General features: G+C 45.5%; 1 long non-coding RNA gene across 5 annotated transcripts; it reads left to right on the top strand.

Annotated features, from left to right (window-relative positions):
• The first annotated feature begins 1,083 nt into the window (after positions 1 to 1,083).
• Positions 1,084 to 8,237, top strand: LOC149350771 (uncharacterized). 5 transcript variants are annotated; one of them, XR_016290447.1, is made up of 7 exons: positions 1,084 to 1,304; positions 2,211 to 2,371; positions 2,963 to 3,028; positions 3,143 to 3,198; positions 4,000 to 4,051; positions 4,232 to 4,386; positions 7,830 to 8,237. It is a non-coding gene; the product is annotated as an uncharacterized LOC149350771 (long non-coding RNA). The 5 variants fall into 5 exon arrangements; XR_016290448.1 differs by having other exon boundaries at positions 4,232 to 8,237; XR_016290449.1 differs by having other exon boundaries at positions 2,963 to 3,073; positions 4,232 to 8,237.
• The last annotated feature ends 1,646 nt before the right edge of the window (positions 8,238 to 9,883 follow it).

Raw genomic sequence — 9,883 nt, 5'->3', positions numbered from 1 at the left:
CTTCAGTCCGCTCGCGCGCATTCTTCCTTGCGTCCTGCACGCCGCAGCACGGCCAGCAGTGATGCCAACTCAGGTCAACGTTTTCTCCCTAGATTGAACCCCCAAAAATCCCTAGATTGAAGAAAAATCCCTAGCCTATAATTGTTCAATTGGTAATGCGACCATTTGAGCTTTAACAAAGTCTATGCGCCGTTCACTATTTCGTCCATTAGTTATACATTTTGTTAGAAATTTTCTCAGACCGTCAAATAGTTTTGGAGGTACTAAGGATTGACGTCCCAAGAAACTGACATAACCAAAAATGTAATCTTGTTATAGTTACACAGCAATGATACAGACGAAAGATTGGTAATTACAAAATCAGAAAGTGATTCCTTACAACTTTTAATGTGTTTTTTGGTTGAACAGCACGTTTAAATCAATTGGTCTAGCATACGTGGAGAATGCGAACAATTGTGGCACTTTTTGGTAAAGGTAAGCGGTGAGCGTAAACGTAGCGCGTTGATCCAGGCACTACAAGTCAAAATTCAACTTCGTCTTTCTTAGAGGAGCAGTCACTCGAAGCGCCAGAGATGGCACGAACGTTAAACAGTTTGAAATTCGCATGGTTTCGTTTTTCCTCCCTGTGCAGCAGTCGATAATTTCGCGTTGCAGAACTGCTTTCGCCCTCCCTCGGCTCGGCAGAATACCAAAAATAAAGGAGTAGTAATTAGCATTTTTCAGAGTTTTTTCTGTTACAAGCGCAAAATAACCACATACACCTGCCATTAAGCCGCTTAGAGTAGCAATTCTACGGCCTCTCAAAAATCCCTAGATTTCACAAAAAAGACGCTAGATCCCTGAAGCAAAGAAAAAACCCCTAGATCTAGGGATAAATCCCTAGGGTTGGCATCACTGACGGCCAGTACGGCCTGACTGAAGAGGCTGCGGCCGTGCCAAGACCTTGGCCGTGCTGCGTCGCGCAAAGCGCGCTTGGCACGCTTTTTCACTATTTAAAGCGAAAATAAATTTTTCTGCAGGTTGTAAGTTCATAGTTTGGCATAAAAATATGAGATGGAGTTTGTTGATTGTTTTTATTTTGTTGATTTGTTTATTTTGAGTGTTAGGAATTTAGTACTTCGTTTAGCCGTTTAGTGCTGTAGCCTGTAGTCGCTACAGCGGTTGCTTGCTACGCGCGCGAAGTGAACATAGCGAAAGTTGCGTCCTCCGAAAGTTTCTCCGTGATTATTCTAGTTCACTATATCCGTGATCTTTGTTTCGATATTACTACCAGCGCTGAAATGTGAACTTCGTTTTCCGCAAAAGTAAGTCACCTTCCATTTCTTTTGCGTGGTGAAAGCTTCAGCCTTACTGCCGCTAAGCCGCCAATGCGCCTGACTGAACCGTTGGCTAGTCTGTTGCTCCTTTGATGTGCAAATACCGCAAAACAGTATCAGCCAGTATTTTATACCAAAGTGTAACGTTGGATGTATTAAAACATTAAGTTTGCATGCGTTTGAGCTTTCGTTAAAGGGGTAGTCGCTCTCATGTATAGCGTCCTCCATGACTTGCTTCGTTCACGAAAGCTGTCGATAAATTTGAATCCTTGTAAATCCAAGTGAGAGCGTTTGTGCTGGGAACGTGACGCTTCAAAGCGATCAGCTTTGTTTAAACACAGTTAGGAATGGCGCGAATTTTTTCTACTCATTGAAGCCTGCTCGATTGCATTCTGGCAGGGTTTTATTCTCGCCAACAGCTCTCCTGTGGCCTCTTGAGTGTTCTAATTCAACTTTTGCTGGGATTGCTATCAGTGACACTCGTGTAAAAAAGGGTTTGGTCATGCATATAATTGCGGAATGGAATGTGCACTATTCATCAGCATCAAGTGATCATGAAATTCATCGCGATGTCTGTGTGGCTTTGCTGCTGATCCCAAGATTGCGGGTTATTGGATGGCGGCCAAGGCGGCCGTGTGTCGATAAAGTAGAAATGCAAAAAAAAAAAAAGGTCGATTGGCGTAGTTAGACCTAATGCGAATTAGTTGCGCTAGCAGTTCGGTTTTCACTTCGGTTCCGGAGTTCAGACCCAGTGTTCACGGATGGCAGTTGTTTGTGTTGTCCCTGTGTTGTACCAAGTCTTTTTCAAAAGCGCATTTATGTGTGACCATGTTCGGATAGCGATAATGGATTAATGTCCATATGTGCGGAATCGGTCATTCTCTAAATTCATAGATCCCTGGGAGTCCTCCTACCACTCCTGGCACAGTGGTGCAGCGGGCAAGCGATGCGCCACTTCCCTTCTATGGCAGGTGCTGCCATGGGTGGGACTGAGGTTGCTCTTTCCGAGCAGCCGCTCATGATTGAGCTGCTGCCCAACACGGTGGGCAGGCCAGGTGAGCAGCCTGCCACAAAACCGGCTGCAGACAAACACACAACGGCTAAATGCAGAGAATGGCCACTATAAATGCTAGCACAGTAAAACGCCTGTGTGCTGTGCGGAGTCAGCGTATGTTAAAGAACCCCTAGTCGTCCAGATTAATTCGGAGCCCTCCACTACGGCGTCCCTCGTTGCCCATGTGTCGCTTCGGGACGTTAAACCTTGCAATTTACAACTAATCATGAAGTGAAAGTTGTATTAGTTTTATGAAATTCAGTGGCTGCATGCATAAACCAAGCAAGCCAAGAACTCAAGCAGTATATTGTTGATGGCTTGTTTTGTGGCATGTCATGATGAAAATATGGAAGAGCACTTTGTTGATGAATTATGATTGCCACATTTCAGTTTATTTGTGCAGCGCTGCCCTGAGCTGTATCATCTGCTGTTTGCCCTTTTATATGTAGTTGCTAAAGCTTATGCAAGCTTTGTGTTTTGCTTCAGGTCCACAGTTGGTTGTGAACACAGAGGAAAAATAAGAGAGCTGAGGGAATCATGACAATCTGGGTGCATTACTGCATGGACTTGTCAGGCTTTTGTTTCATTGCAGCTGAGGGTTCCAGAACTGAGTCTTCTGACTGGTGCTGCTCTTCATGTGTGCTGACTGTTTGACAATGTAAGGGAGTGGCCCTTTTGCAAGCAGGGATCCTTGAATTTTTTGGTAAACCATTGCACCGTGCACATGTAGCGTTGACCCTGCTTCACTTTGTACATTTCTTTTTGGGCATAGGCTGTTCAGCAGTGGTTTTCAGAGGACGTCCTGGTGTGCTCAACTTCTAAAGTTTTGTAAGCACTCTTTACAGCTAATACTGTTTTTCTTTCACTTCTTGCTTTCTTGTATAGGTGTAGGCTGTTTGCTAAAATTTGGTTCACAATTCCTGTTTGTTTGGCCTGACATTTTGGTTTTGTTAGGTTTGCTACAGTTTATTTATAAAAGTACCTGCAGCGCCCAGGGGCATTATAGCAGGGGGGACAATAACAGTAAACATATACCTAAAATGAGCATGTCACAAATATTAAAAATAAACAATAAGGCACATTTGTCTAAAGTGAAATAGAAATAGTTCTACTATGATTGACCAGAAGAGCAAGGCTTACACTATTTTCATGTAGATTCATTGCAGCAGCTTGTGCATGGTTGTTAAATGACACTGCATGCGTAAAGCACATGCAAGAGCAAATCAAGAACACCAGCCATTTAATGTTGATGGCTTGTTTTGCAGAAGGTGAGAGGAAAACATGGTAGTAACAGTACTGCCATAGCATGGTTAAAGAGCTCATTTCTTTGTGACTTCTCTGGGCTAATTTATCTGTGCTTTGTTGATTTACATGCCTAGTTCCTGAAGCTTATGTGAATATTTTGTATACTGCCTGAGGTCTGCTGCTTATTGCTCAGAGGGAAAATAAGTAGTTGAAGAAATTATGTGCCAACACTTCTACATTACTACATGGGCCATTTGTCTAATTTTTGCTTCATTAGCATTGAAAGTTCCAGCAACAAAGGGATCTGATTCAAGATCAGCTTTTGATATTTTGGTATGTTGATTGTTCTCCTGGCCTCAGTGGTGCTGCTCTGTGTGTGCGCAGGTTGTTCGAAGGTTTACAAAAGTCACCTGACTGGCTGTGCTCCTGACATTTGGTAAGCCAGCTGTGCAGCTTGCACAGTCCTTGCTTCCCTTGCATGCTTAAGAATCGTGTGTAACATGATAAACAGTTATTAGTTGTGGGCTGTCCTGTCTATTTTGTGTCTGTTTACATGCATACAATCAGACAAAAAATATTGAGTGCTGAAAACTGACAAATTGTTCTGTTTGCCCAGTTACCATGGCCTTATTTCATGCCCTCTGTGGAGTGCGACCGCTGGCAACATTTGTGTTGGAGTCTTTACGGAAGACATGGGCCTGGTGCCTACCATGTATAGCAGGCGCACATCAACTGCTCCTTCCAAGTGACGTTTCTTATTGTTATCTTGAGGTCATTTTTCACGTGTTTTGATTCAGCACTTTTTTGTTGTTTTCAATCTTAAGTAGCAGGTATGTTTTATTGAGGGACTAAAACTTTAACTGAAGCCATTTCTTGCTTTTCTTTTGCACTAAGAACAATGCCTGCATTGAGAAACAGCTGCATTGGTTATTTTTATTTCTTTAGTGTAATTTTTTACTTGAAGTTTTACTACGATTGCACTTAATTAACACAATTTGCCCTCTTAAAGCTTTCGTCTCTCAGCAGGCATTGCAGGAATATGTCACATGTACAAAATTCACTTGTAGTTACGCAGCAGGAAAAGTGAAAGGCACTTTACGAAGAGCCCATCTTGATGTCTCACGAGCAAGCAATAAGAACTCAGTTTGGAGGAAATACAGAAGTCTTGAATGCTTGGGAGAAAAAATGTGTGTATTGAGGGTGTGTGAGAAAACTTGTTGCTATGCTATCTTGTCCCTCTTCCCTGACATTTGGCCTGTTGTCTACAAATTAAAGGCATGTTTGAGCTTATCAGATCAGGAAACTGTTACATGAGATGACGCAGCAGTTTTTTTTGCACTCTTGATATGCAAAATTTTGTTACAAAAGAAACTGCTATGTTATCTCATGCACCAATTACCTGCTGCCTAGACCTCTTCTCAGAGCAAATGCACCTTTAATCTGGAGACAACAGGCCAAAGGTACACAAGAGGAGCAAGAGACAGCACAGCAACAAGCTCTTTCACACGCTCTCTTATCTCCCAAGCATGCAAGACATTTGTATTTTCATCACAGTTCTTACTGCTTCTGATGTTACGTCAAGCATGGGCGCTTCATAAAGTGCCTTTCATTTAATAGCATTATATTACCACGGATACAAAACGGCTAAAACACATCTATACAGCTAATCTAGGTATCACTTAGAAGTCTACAAGACATCCGGGTAATAGTCGCTAGATACCATTGTATTATCGTAAGCTATAGAAGGTCTTCAACACTTCAAAACATCTTGGTGTAGTAGTCTTGTAGATTTCTACTAGCACTTTTTGCGTTTTGTGGGTAGGACTGCACCGCTGTGTGTTTAGTGCCAACATTTTTAAGTGGGAACTGAATTTATGAGGATTCCACGCTTTTATGAAGTGAATTAAGACAAACAAGCCTGCATCATGCGAAAGGAACACAGGCGCAGTAAATGTATGACCACAGAACACACTACCTATTCCTCCACTTATATGCACCCACTTCATGAGACCCTCCTGCTGGAGACAGTGGCGCTTGTCCGATGAACAAGGTTATTTCATTTATGCATATGCGCGCAGTGATGGTGAAAATGATGAGAACAATTCGGCAGATAAAGCTGCTCATAACTTTTTACAGACCTCACTATAGTTCACTGTTTGCGGGGATACGGTGGCTGCAGCTGGCAAAAAAAGGGCAGGGTTAATTGGAGAGACATGTGAGAGGCTTTTGCCCTGCAGTGGGCGTAGTCAGGCTGATGATTATGATTCTGATCTCAGTCAAGGCAACGATTTCCTCCCAATTCATTTTTTCAGTTGGAAATTCTAGTTAATTGTTTATTTGGAACCAACTGGAACATCCAATTGGATCTTTCTGTTGGCTCACTTGAATTAGAGAAAAAGTAGCGCAAACCATGGACACCATGAGAAGGAACGACGACGAGACACAAGCGCTAACTTCTTCACGCACAAGCCCCTTGCGTATGCAGAAGGCGTACCGTCTTGCCCGGCATGTTGCGTCCACGATGTGCGTCAAAATGCTTGCAGTGCTCAAGGCATTCAAGTTGGAGCTTCCAACTGCTTCAAAATACGCAACTGCAATTGGTACCCATTTTTTTTAGTGGGATACCAATCGGAATCTCGGGAACCAACTGGCATGTCCAATTGGAATCTCAATCGAGCCAATTGGATTACACTGGTGTTGCTAATTCCAGTTGGTTCCCAAGATTCCAAATGGTGTCACCCCTCCCAATCATCCAACTGGGAGAGATGACTTCAAATGGAATCTGGAACCAGTGGGATACTCAAGTGAATCTGCAAAACCAGATGGATGATCCAATTTGACCAACCAATTGCTACGACTCCTATTAAGTTCATTTGGATCCATTTGTAATTTCCAATTGGTCACAATGGTTTTTTTTTTTACTGGGATGGCTTCCCAGCTGGGGACCTTCAGAGCACTCGGAGCCTCAAAAATCCAGTCAGGAACGAAAAAAACAACGCAAACAGCAGTCGCTGTGGAGGTGAGCAAGCGAAAAAGAGACGGTGAAAAAAAAGAAAGCTAGACCAATGCCGTTTTCAAATGGGATATTTATATTGTCATGACCTGAGGAGCCGTGCAGGTAGGCATCTCGGAGAACCCACGACTGAGAGCCTTTCCTTAATTAGAGTGCCAGGCCACAGAGCCAGCTTGCCTCAAGAGCCAACTGCCGCTTCGTCATCGTTTTCAACTCGGCGCGGTAGCCGTGCGGCACCGCGTGGCATTATTCCCCCCCCCCCCCCCCCTCCCCCACGAAAGCAAACATTGTCTCGATGTGGAATGGGATATGTACAGGGAGAGAAGAAGGAACAAAAATGAAAAATAGGGGTGAGGTGAACTATACAATCCGTGCTAGTTGAGATGCGGGGAGAGTCAAGTTCGCACATGGGGTAAGGGGATAAAGGTCGCTCAGTCACGTGAAAAGTATGGCTTTAAGCGTACCACATGGATGATTTCAGGCCGTTGGCGCTGAGGGCTGACGATCACAGTTCCATCGGGAACAACTTTGTAGTTGACGTTGTTGAGGCGGCGCAGGACTTTGCGTGGGCAAAATACCTATTGATAAGTTTTTCACACCACCCCTTGCGGCACACGGGTGTCCACACCCACACCTGGTTACCTGGCTCGTAGTGCACGTCCCTGTGCCGAAGGCTATAGTGTCGGGCATCGGCGGATTGCTGGTCCTTGATGTTCAATAGCCTTGCGAGGGAACAGCAGTTTGCACTTGGTGGCGAGGTGCTGGAAGTAGTAAGAGAATATGTCTACTTAGGGCAGGTAGTGACCGCAGATCCGGATCATGAGAGGGAAATAACCAGAAGAATAAGAATGGGGTGGAGCGCGTATGGCAGGTTCTCTCAGGTCATGAATTGTAGCTTACCAATATCCCTGAAGAGAAAAGTATATAACAGCTGTATCCTACCAGTACTCACCTATGGGGCAGAAACGTGGAGGCTAACAAAGAGGGTTCAGCTTAAGTTAACCCCTTAACCGTTTTGGACGAGCTGTGCTCGTCCTTGCCAAGTCGTCCCCAAACCGTTTTGGACGACTGTAGCTCGTCCTCTCTGAATAGGTTGTTCTCTTCCTTGTTTCGGACGAGCAGTGCTCGTGTGTGGCTTAGATGACATTTTGCTCGACAGATGGCAGCACTGACCTGTTAATTTCGTTTTCTTCTACCGCAGAAACGTTTTTTTTTTCGTATGGCAACCTGGGTTTTAAAAATGGCACCCGGCGGAGGCGACGCGTGTTTTGCTGGCCCGTCTTCTCGGAAAAGACGCTCTTCTTCGTCGTAATCTTCTCCAGACGATGGTGACTGAGACACCGAAGTGTACATTGTTTCAGGGAGCGAGGACGACAGTGCTGGCGTTGTGCTTATCAGTTCTTCCGATGAAGAAGTGGACAGCTCAGAAGCGAACTTTGCGAGCGCGCGTCAGTGCATGAAGGTCAACGTCAGTAACATCCCTACATGACCCCCTCGGTTTCCTTTTCTTGCAGTTCCCGGTAAGATGTTCACTATAAGCTTGCCATTACCAGCAGGAAGTTGGTTTTCCGTATTGTCAGAAATAATAAACTTGAATATGCTAATTTGACTTCGTGTTTGCTTCAGATATTTTTTAAAGATCGGAAGAGGGCAGAGTGGGTGAGGGAACAAACGTGGGTTAATGACATCCTAATTGAAATCAAGAGGAAGTAGTGGGCTTGGGCAGGGCATGTAACGTGAAGGCATGATAACCGCTGGTCCTGAAGGGTAACGGAGTGGATTCCAAGAGAAAGCAAACGTAGGAGGGGACGGCAGAAAGTTAGTTGGGCGGATGAGATTAAGAAGTTTGCGGGGATACAGTGGCGGCAACTAGCAAAGGACAGGGTTAATTGGAGAGACATGGGAGAGGCCTTTGCCCTGCAGTGGGTGTAGTCAGGCTGATGATGATGATGATGATATGCGAGTGGGCCTGCTGACGGGCTTGCTCTGCTTGTTCCAAAAAGTGGCCTGCTTCAGCAGGGACCTCTGCGTCGCTCTACGGGAGCATTGCGTCGAACATCATGCGGACCTTCCTGCCATAGAAGAGACAGAACGGGGTAAACTGGGTGGTTTCCTGCATCGCTGTATTATATGCGAAGGTGACGTATGGCAAGATCTCATCCCACATTTTATGTTCAACGTCGACGTACATGGAGATCATGTCCGCCAATGTTTTCTTGAGCCGTTCCGTTAGACCATTGGTTTGGGGATGATATGCTGTTGTTGGTCGATGAGCTATATGGCTAAGCATTAAGATGTCACGGAAGAGCCGGGCTGTAAACGCCTTGCCTCGGTCAGTAATGATGGTTGATGGGGCGCCGTGTCTAAGCACGATGTCATGCATAAAGAAGTGTGCAACTTTGGCGGCAGTACCTCGCGCAAGGGCCTTCGTTTCAGCGTAGCGGGTGAAGTAGTCTGTGAAGACTACTATCCACCTGTGGCCGGTCGACGAGAGAGGAAATGGCCGCAGAAGATCCATGCCGACTTTGCTGAATGGTATTTGTGGCGGCTCGATGCACTGAAGCAGTCCAGGAGGCTTGAGCGCGGGTTTTTTTCGCCGCTGGCATTGCCGGCATGTCTGGACATAGCGCTTGACATTGAAGTGAGCTGTGGCCAGTAGTAGTTCTGCCGAATTAAGGATAAGGTGCATGTAACACCAAGGTGACCGGAAGTCGGTTCATCATAGCAGACAAGAAGGACTTCATATTGTAGATCAGACGGTATGACGAGCAGGTAAGTTGTCAGACTGGAAGTAGAGTTCTTTTATAAAGCACCCCTCTCCGAAGGCAGAACGATGATAGCCCACGAGCTAGGTACCGTGGTATTTCAGGGGGCCCAGCTTCAAGATGTTCGATTAGCAGACGCAGCTCGTGGTGTCTTGTGGAGGAGGTTTGATGGGAGTGCGTGACAGGCTATCAACATCAGCGTGTTTCCGGCCTGATTTATAGGTGACAGTGAAATCAAATTTCTGTAGGCGTAATGCCCAACGAGCTAGGCGGCCGCAAGGGTCCTTTTATTTTTTCAGCCAGCACAACGAGTGGCGGTCGGTGACAACACAAAACATTCTGCCATACAGGTATGGTTGGAACTTAGCGGCGGCCCAGATTACCGCCAAACATTCTTCCTGCAAAACCGATTCGTAGCGAGCCAACCAGTCCTCGGCATCCTCGAACTGGTCACCATGAAAGGGCTTAGGGGTTCGTGGGGTCTCAAGGG

The sequence above is a fragment of the Amblyomma mixtum genome, chromosome 3, assembly GCF_055824585.1.
Source record: "Amblyomma mixtum isolate Tamu chromosome 3, ASM5582458v1, whole genome shotgun sequence".
Taxonomy (NCBI): Eukaryota; Metazoa; Arthropoda; class Arachnida; order Ixodida; family Ixodidae; genus Amblyomma; species Amblyomma mixtum.
Note: the sequence above shows the minus strand (reverse complement) of the source record. Positions and strands in the feature narration are given on the sequence as shown.